Below are 16724 nucleotides of genomic sequence, written 5' to 3' on the forward strand. Positions count from 1 at the left end.
TCTGTCATGATTCCGTGGACAAGCACATCTGAAATTTGTAGGGCAGGCTGGAAACCCAGGGAAGATTTGATGCAGCACCAATTCTAAAGGTAATTTGGAAGCAGAATTTCCTTTTTCTGCCGTCTTTTCTCTTAAGGCTTTTAACTAATTGTACCCGGCTCACCCATAGTAGAGAAGTTAATCCAGTTATTCATCATTTATCACCTGAAGTGTTGATGTCAGTGAAAATATTCCTTCAGAGCATTGAGACTAGTGATTGACAGCAAGCTGGTACAATAGCCTGGCCAGCCAATTTAAGGCGTACAACTAAGCACCTCCCCAGCAGTGCTGTGGGGTTGGGTCCACCTTGCCTGTTGCTGAGTCACTTTCTTCCCAGGCCATTCATCACCTCTGCAATATGACCTCCACAGAGGAGGCGAGGGCCCAACTGAACACTGAACTCAGGCACAGCCGAGGCGGGGTATAGAGTGGGCTGAGCCCCCTCTAAAGACCACCACGCCAGCCTCAGTTTGTGTGATTATCTCAAAAGTCCCTTAAAGAGTTTCTTTATTCTCCAAACACTAAAAGCTTTAAGTTTAATTATTAAAAACTTAATAGAAGGCCAACATAGAAATGGGAAGCAAGCTGCTGGCTACCAGCCAATAGTGGGAAGGCAAGCATACCATGCAGCATGCAATGTCTGGAAGACCGATGGGAGACTCGCGGAGGGGTTGGTGTGTACCAGGTGGAGCAGGTGGGACAGAAGGCAGGCAGGCCTACATCTCTGCGGGTCTGGTGGGTGGCAGAGAATATTCCTTTTCCTTTTTTTTGGTATTTTTATACTATTTTACACACTGAATTATTTATCAAGGCAATAGTATAGACATACACTATTTCAATACATGTATACATTTGTAGTGATTAATTAGATCAAGGTAATTGACTTATCCATCACTGTAAACATTTACCATTTCTTTTCTTTATTTTTTTTTCCCCTCATTGAGTTTATTGGCACATTTTAGGTAGACAGTACAGTTCCACTCATCATTGGGATCTTGTAGCTTTACACGACAGATCCTGGTTCTCATTTTTTCCCCATACCTCTGTACTCACTTCACCCCTCCACCCTTCCCTATTTACAAAAACTTTATTTCCATTTTTCCTTTTCTCATATTTTTTCTTGTCCCTTATTTCCTTTCCCCTACCTTTCCCACTTCCCCTACACCTTTAGCCCTTTTCTTCCTATTTCACTGTAAACATTTACCATTTCTTTGTCTTGGGATCATTCAAACTCCTCTCTACTTGCTCCTCTGGAAATTTACAATTACTACCATCAAACATAGTTGTCCTAGTGGGCTTTATGTATATAGAGCATGGAAATTATTCCTTCTACCCAACTTTACTCCTGCAACCATTAACAACCCTCTCTTCATCCGTTCCTATTCCCACCCCTTCCCATTTCCTGGTGACTGTGATTCAATTCCTAACTTCCATGAGACCAACTTTTTTACCTTTTACATATAAGAACATGCAGTACTTGTCCTTTGGGCCTGCCTTAATTTATCTTAATGTCCTATGGGCTTATCCATACTGCTGCAAATGACAAGATTTCATCCTTTTTCTACAGCTGAGTAATAGTCCACTGTATATAAAGGAGCTGTTATGGCTGTGTCTAGATGTCCCCCCAAAGCCTCATGCAGTCCTAGATGGGGCTTTTTCAGAGGTGGCGGAATTGAGAGTGTGTGATGCTGGGATTAAGGGTGTGTGTTACTAAATCAGTACACTGATTGGTTTGGTATCACCCTAAGCCAAGAAGCCTAGCTAGAGAATAAGAGGGACAGAAAGAAGCTGCTAAAATTCCTTGCTTGCTTGCTTTCCTTCTTCCTGCCATGAACTGTTTCTCCTTTGCGATGCCCCTCTGCCAGGCCACCCTGCCTTACAGCCAGCTGGTTATGGACTGAAACCTCTACAAACTATGAACCAAATAAACAGTTCCTCCGTTAACTTTGGGCATCAGGTACCTTGTCTCAGCAACAAGAAAAGTATCTAAGACAGGTCACAGAATATTCTTGACCTCAGTAATTTTCTTAGACCTGTGTATTTAAGTTCTTAACCTCAGATTCATGAAGACGTTTTGATATCTTTTGGTTTCACCTTCTAAATATTCTCCAAATTTCACTTCTTTCCCCTTTTTCTGTTCTGAAATTTACCCTTTTCTTCTTTTCAGTCTTTCCTTTTTGGAGATACTACCGCTAGAAGCCAGACCCTGTCACTCACGAAATAGTGCCTGGCAATGATGAACTCAAACTGATTTTGATACTACTTGTTTATTGACACAATAAACTAGCTCAGACATCTTATTGTGTTTTGACATGTTAACTTTTCTAATTCTGGCTAATGAAAATACATATAGAAGTTGGCCACTTACATCTTCTACCATCTGATGAAAAATGGCCTCACTACAGGCTGTAGAGGTCATGTGATATAATTGCCTGGACAAGTAGAGCAACAGGGAGGGGGAAGGGGCAAGACTGTTCACCTATGTGGCTGTACCTTTCAGTCTTTGTGGGTGGGATATGACCAGCTTTGAATGAAAAACCAGCCATACCAAATATTTCTTAGACTCTACCTTTGAAAAGACAGTATATAGATGTAGATACCCTATAACACATTATACCAAATATTTGATTCAATGGATATATCCTGGATTCCCTTATGTCTTGAAAAATGGCTATTATATGGGTCTACCTGGGAACTAAACCAAGAGTTGAACTGCTTTAGAATGCAATGGACCACACCTTCATAGGTCCCATGACATGTCCGGTGGTATCAGCATAATGAAAATATGTTCTAGTTCAAGTTTTAGTTGATTGTGCAATGCATGTTCTTATAAATATGAACAATCTGAAAGCATTTGTATCAATTAAGAAAACGCACTATGCTGTTAATATACAATTCACTTCTGTGGCATTTTAGTGGACATACATAGTGTCTAGATAATTGTTTTAAATACTCAAGTAGGAGAAGAGCATAGTTCATTTTGAAACTCTCTTGTCTTGAAATTTATTTCCAATGGTAATTTGGAAGTTTAAATTTTTCATCATCTTTCTGTTCTTCATGGTCTCTCCAAGTAAACAGCAAACTGCTGGACTAGTAACGGAATTCTGAGATTGCTTGAAGCTCTATTCAGACCAAGAGAGGGTCCTGGCACCCAACCTCAGTGAGACAGCAAAGCAAGACACCATGATCCCTCAGCACTGAGACCAGAATACAAAGCCCAAAGCAAAGGCTTCTCAGCCTTAGGATATTAGTTTTCTGATTTTGCTGCATGTTAGATTTTTAGAAGCTGTTTCTAAATCGGTGTGCTTCTCACCCACAAAATCACTCTAGGTAGAAAGCCTATTCAATGCAGATTCTAACTGAGTAAGAGCAGGGCCTGAGACAGTTTCTAAAAATTCCCAGGCTGTGCTGATACTACTGGCCCACAGTTCACACTGGATGATTCGCAAGTTCCTGGGCATTTGGAGGAGAGGGTAAAATAAAGGTAAGAGTAGCCAGGTATAGTGGGTGCTGTGCACTGGCTCCCTGTACTTCAGTTCCAGCCTCTTCTAGTGCCTGTTCCCATATTGTGGAGGCAAAAGCCCCCTAACCTCCCATCTTGGGCTGTGGATCTGATTCCCATCCTGTCAATCATAAGGACTCCAGTGATATTTAAACTCAGAACTGAGATAAGTTGGGAAAGTGACAGGTTAAGAGGCAGTCATCTTGCCCTGTAGATTGCAGCAAAACTGTTAGGTCTGGGGGTAGGGGTAGAAGCTCCCCCCCAGGAAGCTCCCAGGTGAGAGTGGGGGACATACAAGTATATTCATGGCCAGATACAATGGCAGAAATACTTGATGGGGTGTTAACAACTAGGACCGTGACCAGTGACAGTGGCCTATGAGAAAAGAGATTTAAACATCTATCTGCTTTCTTTCTTTCTCTCTTACTCTTCCTTGAGACAGGGTCTTGCTGTATGGTCCAGGCTGTCATCAAACTCGTGTTCCTCCTGCCTCAGCCTCCCTAGTTCTGCGATGGGCATGTGCCACTAGCATGTTTGGCTATCTGCTATTCCTTTATTTCAGGCTAACCAAGGACTCAACAAGGGAAGGCTTCTAAGTCTGCTTCCTTGGAGGGCCCGAGTATTACATGTGAAAGACTGTGCCTTGCGGGGGTTGGAGGACAGAACAAGGCTGTTCAATAAGGCCTGGTGATTAGCCCGGGCTGGCATAGGTCCACCCATGGGGAGTTGGCTGGCAGCTCACCCACCAGCCCAGCTGCTGCTCCTCTCAGGTGATATCATTATCAAGGGATGCCTGTGTCTCTTCCCACTCTGGGCTCTGACAAATCAAACAACCTGGTGTGGAGACAGCTGGCCATGGAGACTGGAGCTGTATTTACCTTGGAGAGCTGGTATAGTTGCAGCAGCGTGTTCATTACTGGTTTCCAGGCCGTGCACAGATGCACCTTGCTAGGTCCCCACTGAGACCCCGTTTCCTCCTCGACCTGAAGGCCTTTCTGAGTCCCCAGCCCTGGCATTGCTGGGAGGCCACAGCCCTCAGCCCAGGTGATCCACTTACTGAGTCCCCCTAATTTATTCTGAACATTTGTAACCACAGGGGCCTCCCGGCAGCCAAAAGAGCAATACAACACAGGCTCCTTGGCCTTGGAAGGTGGCAAGTTGGCCAACAGTGTGGATAGGTGAGTGTTTTTAGCAGCACCCACTTCATCACTCCCCACATTTCATCCCAGAATCACTACCTGCATGTCTGTGTCATATCCAAAGGTAAAATGGGGTCCCCAGAAGAGCAGGTGAAAGGACCATTTGGGAAACCTACTAAACATCCCTGTCTTTGGAGCTCCAGCCTTTGCCCCCAGAATTCTCACCACTGTTCTGCTCTGAGGTTGCCAATGCCAGTCTCTAAACTGCCCTCAAGTTTGACCCCCGGAGGCCTGGCACACCAGAGCTGTGGTCTCTCTACCCTGCCCCTTACATGATGCGGCAAGGTTCTCAGCTGGCCAATCTATGAGTGTGATTCCTATGGTGGAGTGTCCTGAATGGTTTCTGTTTGTCCACAGCAGTGGGGTGATTGTTTTACAACACACACTGGACCACATCCTTCCTCATTTCCAGTCTCTCAATAGCTTTTCTACAAAAAAACAAAATCCAAACTCCTTACCAAGGCCAGCAAGATCTGTGAACTGGTCACTGCCAAACGCGATTCACCCCTAACAAACCCACCTTTCACCCTTCCTCTCCTTTTGTCTTACCACATCAAACTTCTGTTTGGGTTCTGCTATCACTTTAAATTTCTCATTTCACAGCCCTGGCCCTGTTCTCTTTACTTGTGACATCCCTGCCCCTTATGTTATTTTCCCTCCTTTCATTTAGGGCTCAGCTCACTGCTGCCTCCTCAGAGTGTCTTTGGCAATCCAAGCTAAAGCGCCTCCTCTCCCAGAGTTTTCTTCATGCCGTTACTGAGGTCTCCCAGGATTAGGATGACAGATTTGCTTCCGGATGTTGTCTGGTATTCACAGGGCAGCGCTGTGTCTAGCTGATGTCAAGGTGAGACAGGCTTTGTGACGAAACAGGACAGCGTCATTTTGAAATCCACTCCCCTTTCTCCGACCAATATCCCCTTGGTCTGGGTGGAAGGGAGGGGCTGTCTCTAGGTAGGGGGACCTACAACCGTCCAGTTTCCCAGGGCTTTACGGGATGTGGGATTTTTTAAGCTATAAAACTGAGAAAGCACCAGGAAAACTGGGACAAGCTGGTCACTTTGGACCAGAGATTTCTTGAGGAAGTTGAACAGCTGATTTGAAGTCTAGCTGAGACTCAATCTGTCCATTTAAGTCTTATTCTTCTAAACTTTGGAGTTAGGTATGAAAGAAGAACCAATACTTTTGCAATACCTTATAAGACATGATATAGGCAAATTCAATAGAAAAACACACACACACACCACATATACTTTGAAGCCTGAATATTTAATATAGCTTTGGCCTCAAGTCCTTAGTATAGTGTGTGTTATTTGAACTTGATAAGTATCTGATAAGACTGTTGAACCAAACTTAGTATTATATTTAGTACATTATTAAATCATTTTAAAAACCTCAGAGCCATGACATCTGAAAAATTAGGCTGTCCCAGAAATTCTTCCCAGCAGGAAGCACAGAAAAACTTCATGATCTAAATTTAGGAAGTTACCAGTTCCTCTTGTGACCAAATTAGTCAGTAAACAGAGATGGTGGCCTGCCACCTTGTGGCCACTGTTAGCATTGCTTCCTGACAAACGAATTTCTGAGCTGGGTGAATTCACTGACCCAGAATCATCGAGAAAGTAAGGCTGACAGAGTCCTGATGCTGTCACCATATTTCAAACAACTAACACAGAGAAAACTGAAAAAAATTTTTTAATTTTTATGAATTTTTTCTTTGAGAAATTTACAATGAATTAAAGAAAGGAACTAAAATCTGTGAAATACTCATACGAAGCCTTTCCACATAGATTATTTCTCCTGACAGCAACCTTGTCATGTGGACAATATATCTATTTTAAAGATGACAAAATGAATTTTCAGGATTTTTCTGAGATTAAATAAAACAGTAAACGACAGAGCAAAGATTCAGACTAGGTTCTTTCTGCCTGCAAAGGGTGTGTTCAGGCTCTCACACTGTGTTTTGTCCTACCTTTAATGGACCATTTGAAAAAAGTAACTTTATTGCAGCATAGTTCATATACAATAGAAGTGTGTCTTTAACTCGTTATGTCAGAATAATTATACATCCACAGGAAGTGGTGAAAATGGTTGTATCCTAAATGATTATAGCACAATATCAAGTTAGGAAATTGATATTGGGCAGTTCTATGTTATTTTATCCCATGGGTAAGCTCATCTAGGTGTTACTGTACTTAAGATACAGAATTGCTCCATCTCCACAAAGACCTCCTTTGTGCTGCCCTCTGTAGTCCCACAACCCTAAGCCTACCAACTGCACATGGGTCCTGGATGTCTATAACCGCATTTTGACCACATTAAGGGAAAGAATCATGCAGCGTGCAACCTTTTGATGTTGGCCCTTTTCACTCTCCAGGGTGTCCTTGAGATCCATCTAAATTGTTCTGAGTAGCAATAGTTGCTTAATTCTGGGGCCGGTGATTTAGCTCGGTGGCACCTGCCTCACAAGTTCAAGGTTTGATCCCAGTGCCAAAAAAAAAAAAAAAAAAAAAATCCCGGCTAATTTTTTGTTTGTTTGTTTTTTGAGACAGTGTCTCACTATGTAGTTGAGACTGACCTGGAACTCACTATGTATCCCAGGCTGGTCTCGAACTCAGTGATCCTCCGCCCTCAGCCTCCCAAGTGAGGGGACTACAGGCGTGCTCCACCATGCCCGGCTTTTTTAGTACCGGGGATTGAACTCAGGTCCTTGTGCTTGCAAGGCAGGCCACCGAACCGCTGAGCTAAATCCCTGGCCCTCTGGCTAATTTTAATTGATGTGAAGGTTAAGGGAATGGCCATGCTGTGCCTTGACTTATTTAACCATTTGCACTTTAAAGAACATTAGTTATTTCCAATTTTTTCTATTACAAATAGAGCCTCTGTGAACATTCATGCACAGGTTTTTGTGCAGATCCGAGTTTCCACTTTTTTTGGATAAATGTGCAGGGGTGCAACCAATGGGTCATATGGTAGCTATGTATTTACTTTCTTTTTATAGAAATTGCCATACTGCTTTCTAGAGTGGCTATGCCATTTTACATCCCCACCAGCAGTACAGGAGAGATGTTTTCCCCACACCCTGGCCAGCGTTTGGTGCTGCCACCACTTTTATTTCCACTGTTCTGTCGGGTGGGGGAAAACATCTAACCATCATTTTAATTTGCATTTGCTATGGGCCAGTGATGTGCAACACCTTTTTCTGTGCTGTTTTTGCCTTCAGTCGATCCTCTTTAATTAATTGTCCTTTTATGTGTTTTTGCCCATCTTCCTGGCTTGTTTGGTTTTAGGGTTTTGTTTCTGTTTTTATTGTTGAGGTTTTTTTTTTTTTGCTTTCATTTTTTAATTATTATTAAGTTTATTGGTACATTTTAGGTATACAGTATAATGACATTCTTCATTGGAAATTTGTACCTTTATGTAATCTATCCTGGTTCTTAGTTTTTCCTCATTCCCCTGCCCTCCCTTCAACCCCTCCACCCCACCCTATCTACAAAGACTTTGTCTCCATTTTTTTCACTTTCTCATATTAATTCCATTCCCTTCTTTCATTTTCCCAACCCATCCCATTTCCCCTTCCCCTTTGGACCTTTTCTTCCAATTTCACATTATCAATTATACATTTTGATCCTTATTTACACTTTTAGTTTTTCACCCCATTGCTGAATTTTGATAATCTTAAATATTCTAGATATATGCGGTTGGCAAGTATTTCTTTTGTCTGGAGTTCGTCTTTTTATCTTTTTTATCATTAGCAAGTTCCCTCAGAGGACAAAGCTTTTTTATTTTGATGAAGTCCAATGTATCAATTTTTCTTTTTTGGATTGTTCTGGGTGTCTGTTTAAGTGCCCTTCACCAAGCCCTGGTTCCTCAAAAGTTTCTCTTACATAATTGTCTAAAAATTTTTAGTTGTGTATGTCGTATTTAAATGTATAATCCACTTTATTTAATTTTGTCTAAAACTGTGAAGTCCAGGTTTCTTTTGATTAGAGTTATCTGTGGCATCCCCTGCCCCATGAACTTTTGAATGTTACTTTATATAACAAATGTTACTTGGGATTTTGCACCTAGGATTAATTTCAGCTTCTTGAGGTAGAAGGATGATCATTCTAGATTACCCGTGTGGGCTGTGTGTCATCACAAGGGTCCTTAGGAGAGAGCAGCAGGAAACTAGAGTGAGTAGTAGGAGATGCAACCACAGGACCGAGGTGCTGGAGTGGTGCAAGAGAGAAGCCAGGAGCCATGAAATGCAGGAAGCCTTTACCGGCCCGTGACAGAGGTGGATCTAGAAGCTGGTTCTTCTAACTCAATTTCTATTCTTCCTTTATCCTTTTCATTATACCATATACCCTCCATATATGATAACTCATGCTGATAAACTGTTAGCAATTATACAGTTTCTGGGTTGCATTGAACTTTTAATATGTTGACTTGATCCATTAATTATCCATTCAGTAGCTACATATCAAGTGCTTACCACGTGCCAATGTAAGGCTATATGCGGGCTTTGGACTCTGAAGTCAAGGAGCTTGCCCCCTAGTGGGGAAAGTAGGTATAGGCATATGTATTTGAAATAGGTACAGGAGAGAGCAATCATGGATCAGCTAATATAAAAGCGATGATTCGGTATGCAATCATGAGGTTGTCAGTGGGGCAAATGAGGCTGAAGGAAAAGGAAGGGGTTCGCTCACAGGGAGCCCTGCATGCTTTCTTAAGAAGCCTAGACTTAATCCCCAGAACAGTGACGTGCCTTGTAAAATTTAAAGAGGATGACATGATTAGATTTGGCTTTTTAAAAATTGCTCCTATGGCTGTAGAAGAAAGTTCAAACTGGGGCAAGGGAGAGAATTTATGAAGCTGCTGCAGCAATACAGAGTTGATCAATGGCTGCACCAGGCAGCTTGTGTTTGATACAAGAGGGCTGGGCCTGAGGGTTCTAAAGAAGGTAGTGTGTGTAGGTAGAATGTGATGAATGGGAGGAAAGAGGGACTGTTCCTAGACCTTAGTTTGGAATCTGTATATCCTTTCAGTCATTGCAAGTGGTTCTTGCTTCTTGGCTGTATAAATCTATCATCTTCATCTTTATTTTTTTCAGCTTTAATTGAGTTTATTGGTACATTTTAGGGATACAGTACAGTTACTTTCATTGTTGGGATCTTGTACCTTTATATGACAGGTCTTAGTTCTCATTTTTTCCCCTTGTCCCTGCCCTCCCTTCACCCCCTCCTCCCCTCCCCATCTACAAGCATTTTATTTCCATCTTTTCTTTATCTCACATTTTTTTCTTTTCCCTTATTACCCTTCCCCTACCCATTCCACCTTCCCTACACCTTTAGCCCCTTTCTTCCCATTTCACAATGTCAGTAATCTTATTAGGATCTTATGTATTATTGCAGTTTATTCACACTAGAGAAACTTCGGTATTTACACATGTGTGACTTATTTATTTCACTTAGGAGTATATATTCAATATGTATCCATTTTCCTATGAATGAATCTATTTTCTCATTCTTTATGGCTGAGTAATATTCCATTTTATAGAAAAACCACATCTTCTTTATCCAGTTAGGGAAACAGACATTTGCAAGACACTGCGGTGGGTTGTGATAATATATAAGTAAAACATATTGCGAATCAGCTTTTTCATGTAAAATATCCAGAATAAGAATTGCCTATGCAAATATTTAAATTCTAGCTCTTTTTTCCCCAGTTTGCTGCATTGCTCACTCATGGACCATGTCCCTGGCACTAGTAGATGGTGGGTCTCTATACAAGAGATTCCAGCCACTGTAATATTTTATTTATTGATTAATATATTTATAACTCCCCCTGAGCTCAAAAGAATTTGAAACCACATTCTATGAAAACACAAATACAATTTATCTGAACAGAATAAAAACAATAGAAGCAGAAGATAGATAGTCTTGGTACTTCTGTACATAAGCAGCCATATCCTATTTTTACTTCACAGTATCAGTTTCTTCCTTCCTCCCAGAAACAGTATCCTAACTTTTATTCTGTTTCCTTTCCATAGTCCATGGGTTTCCAAGGAAGATAACTCTACCTTGTAAAGAATTTGGGTCTTAAACTCGGGAAAATCCACCCCTCTGATTAGCTCTGAGTGGGCACATTTTCTAAGAATGGCTAATTAAAGGAAAGCTTTTGCTCAGGGGTTAAGTGATGCACAGTTGACACTCTTGGAAGCCATCTTGGGGGTGACACTGAGAAGCTCTTCTGAAGATGGCACCAATCTAGTGGGGGCCAAGCTAAGACGCAGATTATAGTCATCCACTTTGATATCTGAGCAGAGAACTATCTGGTTTGGAGAACCAATAAGTTCCTAGGGTCAGTTTGAGCTTGGTTTTCTGTCACCTAGAAGTGAAAGATTTTCCATCATGAAGCCCTCCCTGGGAGGGGCTTTTCACCTGAGAGAGTCACAACCATTAAGAAAGAAAGGGAGAAGAGGATTGAAACTGGTCACTGAAACCTACATGATCTGGTCACAAAGAATCCTCTTCACACAGTGGATCACCTGTTACTTCTTTGAGGGTGGGGCAGGCAGGGAGGTCTTAGGAAGGGGAAGACCAGACTCAAAAGCTCTGGGTTCCTCAAGAAAAGGCCTCTGTAGATCAAGGGCCCTTAATTACCTAAATACTCAGGTAAGAAAGCAAAGATTCGATTGTCTTTACAACTGCTCTCCATCATTCAATAACTGCCTGAGCCCTGCTTCTTGTCAGATCAGCAAAGGCATTAGATTCTCACAGGAGTATGCATACGAGGGATTTGAGTTGTGCACTCCTTCTGAGAATCTAATGCTTGATGATCTGAAGTGTAGCTGAGGTAATGATGCTAGCACCGAGCAGTGGCTGCAAATACAGATTGACATTAGCAGAGAGGTCTGTTATGGTTTACATGTAGGTACCTCCCCAGAGCCTCATGAGGTCATAGGTGGGGCTTTTGCGATGTGACTACTGGATCATGGGTATGTGATAATGGATTAGTCCACTGATAGTTTTATAGCTGGGTGTGATGCTGGGAGGTAAACCCTGGTGGGAGGTCATGGGTCACGGTGGGGATAGTGTGAAAGTATTTATCCTTCCTGTTACCTTGATTTTGCCATGCTTCCTGCCAGCCATGCCGTGAGCAATGCTCCTCTGCCATGCCACTCTGCCTTGGAGCCCTTAACTATGAACTGAAACCTCTACAATCTGTCAGCCAAAATAAACTTCTTCTTAACTAGTGAATGTGCGTGTGGGGTATTTCCCCCAGCAACAAGAAAGTAATTATGATAAGATCTGACTGCACAGAGACTATAATAAATTTAATTGCTTGCAGAATCATATCAAAACCTTATCAGGGAGTGGCAAGTAGCAATTAAGCTGCATCTGGTAGCAGGGTTTTAGTGTGGCAAATGAGATGATGTACTTTGATTGTACAGCTGCACCTGTCAGCAGTTTTTTTACATCAGAATCTGACACTTACTATATTCTGCTTATGGTCTGCCCATTATTTTGTTTACCACTTCCACCCATGCCTCCTTCTTGAACTGTACACTTATCTCAGTCCTAGGTTTGGTAAGCCCACCAGCTAACCCTAACCAAAACGAGTAAAAAACAAATGTCACTGGACAGCTTCTTTGAAAAGGAAGAAAGACCCAAAGATGAGACAGCAGATAACTCTAAGACTGCCAACAAAAAGAAAGCTGTGTTTAAAAGAAAATGCAAAGAGTCTACTCAAATTATAGGTTAATTATTTCATGTGGTCCACATTCTCCAAGTCTGCTTCATATAATACATGCTGGCTAACTATTCAATGAAACCACAAAACCTTCAAAACTGCTTTGCTATGTGGAGACCAAGTACCCTGCATTAAAAGACTAACCTTGGAGTTTCTTAAAAGATAAAAATTTGAACACAAAGAAAGGAGTAATTATTGAAAGTCACCATTTCATCTAATGTGTCTGCATTAAGAACATCATTTTAAGGGTTAGTTGTGTCAGACATTCCTACCCAGGAAGGATATAAGTGGCACAGGTTTCTTGACTCTCCATAATTTGACTATTTTATATTAGGGATCTGACCAAAGCTTTATGTGACTCAAATGGGCATGTCAGATAGCAGAATTGGGGCTGCTACTGAGACCTAAGTCCTGGTCCATGAAGTGGCAGGGCCCTGCTGAGTTAACTTCCAGCCAAGGTCAGCTGGACTCCAACTAAATTCATTTGCTATGAATGACTCGTTTGTTCTCTCCAGCAAGATATTCAAATGTTTCCCTTTTACAGTCCTGCCTGTGATACCTGCTGTCACCAGGTGTCCCAAAGTATACCCTGCTCCCCTGCTTCTTACTCTTGTAATAACTAAATATTGGATATCTTGGTGCCTTTTGTCTTTGCTGCTCAGAGAAGCTTAGATTAGCCTGAGACCCAGCTTTCTCTTAAAGTCTCTGTGTTTGTGTTTTTTTGTTTGCTATCTCACTTGCATTATATTGTCTTGTGGGAGATCAAAACCCATGGCTGGAGTCTTCAATAGTTCCATTGTTAAAGCTAAGAAGCCCTTTACTATTGGTAAAGAGTTAATCCTGCTTTACTGCTAAGGACATTTGTTGTGAACTTTTTGAAGAGACTGTAGTTCAAAAGGTGGTATGTGTTCCTTTTTTGTCTAGGGCCATAATTAGATGAATTGATGAAATAGCAGAAGATATTGACGTACAGTTGTTAGAGAGGATTAACAAATCACCATGATGTACAATCCAGGCTGACCAGTCTATTGATGTTGACAGAGCAAGACAGCAATGTTTGTTTTCTGTGTGACTTTTTTTTTTTTCAGGAGGATGTGCATGAAGATATGTTATATGCACTTTTGTTGCCAAGCAACACTATAGCTGCAAAACTATTCAAGTATTTGAATGATTACATATCAGAAAAAAACTGAACTGGTCATTTTGTGATGGTACCTGCATGGATAGAGTGGCTGCTATGACTGGACGGCTTGCTGGTTTCAAAACTTGCATTGTGTCATCCATAGAGAAAGGCTAGTAGCAAAAATTGTCACCAGAAATTAACAACCCTTGCAGGATGTGATTAAGTGTACCAGCCCTGTTAAAGTCAATTATTCGGGTGCTACTGCCACCTAGCCAGAGAAAGCCAGGTTTGTTGCAGTCCCCTGCAATAAAGAATTCTCTCTGTGAATCCCTGTGGGTGGAGAGATAGGACCAGAGATGCGGAAGCCTTGAAGTTGGCTGTGCACTGTGGCCAGCTCTGCATTGTGAAGCTGCACAGGATGCTGCTCCAGGTGATCTGATTCTGTGAAAGCTAATCTGCAGTTTTGTAAATTATAGACAAACAACAGTGATACAAAATAATTCCTCTCTACAGACATGAAAATCTGCTGTGTGGCAGAGGTTCAGAGGACTTCCCTATGTCTTGGTGGAGCAAACTTGTTTTGCCTCCTTGGTCACATTCATGTCAACTCCCTACACTCCATATAATGAGATTAAAAAAAATTTAAACTGGTTGTGACACATCATCCATTTTCTCAATCATGAGTGAAGTAAAACATTAATATGTGGTCTTTTTGTTGGTGTGAGAGTCATACTTCCCTTTTAGGGGAAAGATTCTGTTTTAACACCACCATCTGCCTTTGAGGCTGACAGAAACAGAATTATTTCCATGGAAAGGTGCCTTGGCTGAGGCAGGAATCTAGGCTTTGATGTGAGCTTCAAAAGAGCAGGGTTCTCAAGAGAGTGAAAACGGCCATACTTCCAAAACTGTTTTATAGATTTAATTGCAATTCTGATCGAAATTCCAAAAGCATATCTTACAGAATTAGAGAAAACAACCATAAAGTTCATTTATAACCAGAACAGACCTAGAATAGCAAAGGTGATTCTAGGCAGCAAAGGCAAGGCAGGGGCATCACAATCCCTGACTTGAAATTATACTACAAAGCTACTGTGATGAAAACAGCATGGAACTGAAAAAAAGGAGTGAGGATCAATGGCACAGATTAGAAAACACAGAAATAACTCCAGTCATACTCAACCAACTGATCTTTGACAAAGGAGCCAAACACCTTCACTGGAAGAAAGATACCATCTTTAATAAACTGTGCTGGAAAAACTGGCTTTCCACTTGGCAATGATTGAAACTAGACCAATATCTTTCAGCACACAATAAACTAAAATAAAAATGGATTAGAGACTGTGTGTGGCTCAGGCAAGGACCCGGAAAATAAACAGCAGCTGCCTCATGAGCCTCCTTCTTCAGGCCTGTATCCGAGTCTCAGCCACTGCAGGTCCAATCAGATGCAGGAGATCTAACTTTAGCCACAAACCGCAATGGGTGCTTTAAGTGTAGGCTATCTGGCCACTGGGCCTGGGAATGCCTGACGGCTGGAGGCCATGGTCATGGAATGAGAAGCTGTGCCAGAGGTTTCCAGTTTGTCTCTTCCAGGCATCTGTTACTGCTGTGGTGCGTCTGGTCATCTTGCCAAGGACTGTGATCACCCCGAAGGTGCCCACTACAACAGTGGTAGAAGTGGCCACATTGCCAAGGACCGCACAGAGCCGAAGAGAGAGCGGGAGCAGTGCTGCTACAACTGTGGCAACCAGGCCATCTGGCTCGCGACTGTGACCGTGCAGATGAGCAGAAGTGCTGTTCTGGTGGACACATTCAGAAAGACTACACCAAGAAGTGCTATAGGTGTGGTGAGACCACGTAGCCATCAACTGCAGCAAGACGAGTGAAAACTGCTAGTGCTGTGGCGTGTCAGGGCATCTTGCACGGGAGTGCACAACTGAGACCACAGCCTAATTATTTTCCTTTGTTGCCCCTCCTTTTTCTGACTGATGGTTGTATTATTTTCTCTGAATCCTCTTCACTGGCCAAAGGTTGGCAGATAGAGGCTACTCCCAAGCCAGGGAGTTTTCCTTGCCGTGTGAAGGGAGAAAAAGGGTGGAAAAAAGTTGATTTTCTGCATTTAACTCCAAAAAATGTTCATATTTAGCTGGTAAAGGTGTTATGTATAAATGCTTTGTTAAAGAACCCCCTTTCCATGCCACTGGTGAATATGGATTGGTGAATGGAAAGAGTTGCCAGACCACAAGCTCATCCTGAGCTTCTCAAATATATTCCCATGTAGAAGATAAAACCAGTTCTGGAAGGGTCAATGAACTTCTTTGAATAAATTTAATTTTAGCAGAAGGATGGCCTTGGATTTTCTGTAGCTGTTAAGTAACATCAAGTAACATCTGTCTCTTTGTAGAACAAGCAGCTGAGTGGGAGTGAATGAAAAGGCAAGTGTGCGCACTGCTGGCTATGTGAGAACTTGAGATAGACACCTAGGCAGGGACGCTTGCATCACAGTCGTGGTGGTGGGCGCACAGGTGGAGATGGCAAAGGTTTAGAACACAGGTTTGCAAAGACTGAATCAAAAGCCCAGAGTAAATGCTGATACGCAGAGATATTCAGGAATTACAGAGAAATGCATTTTCAAAGAAATTGAGATGTTACTGTTGTATACTAGATCACTTAGACAACTATTTCATCGGCTGTAATCAGGTTTTAAAAGTCAGGTGGAAAAAGCAACTGAAGTCCTAGAAAATAGAAAATCTAATTTTAAACTATTCAAGTAAAGCTGGAGGAGGAAAAAATGGATCAAAGATCTAAATATTAAAACAGAAACACTTAATCTGCTGGAAGATAGAATAGATAGAGCTCTTGAAGATATTGGTATAGACAAAGACTTTATGAACAAAACCCCATTCCCACAGGATCTATCATCAAGAATCAACAACTGGGAGTTCTTCGTATTAAAAGGCTTTGTGCACAGCCCAGAGAAACCACCAGAGTAAAGAGAAAACCCACACTGTGGGAAAACATTTTCAACAGCTGTTCTTAGACAAAGGACTACTATCTAGAATATATAAAGAACTTAAAAAAAAAATCAAACCCTCCAAATTTAAAGACCAAGTCCAGAAGGGGGCATCTG

General features: G+C 41.9%; 1 pseudogene; it reads left to right on the forward strand.

Moving 5' to 3' along the window:
- The first annotated feature begins 4259 nt into the window (after positions 1–4259).
- On the forward strand, positions 4260–15547 carry LOC104863310 (annotated as a pseudogene).
- The last annotated feature ends 1177 nt before the right edge of the window (positions 15548–16724 follow it).

This window comes from Fukomys damarensis, unplaced genomic scaffold (genome assembly GCF_012274545.1).
Source record: "Fukomys damarensis isolate Sample0158 unplaced genomic scaffold, DMR_v1.0_HiC HiC_scaffold_2, whole genome shotgun sequence".
NCBI lineage: Eukaryota > Metazoa > Chordata > Mammalia > Rodentia > Bathyergidae > Fukomys > Fukomys damarensis.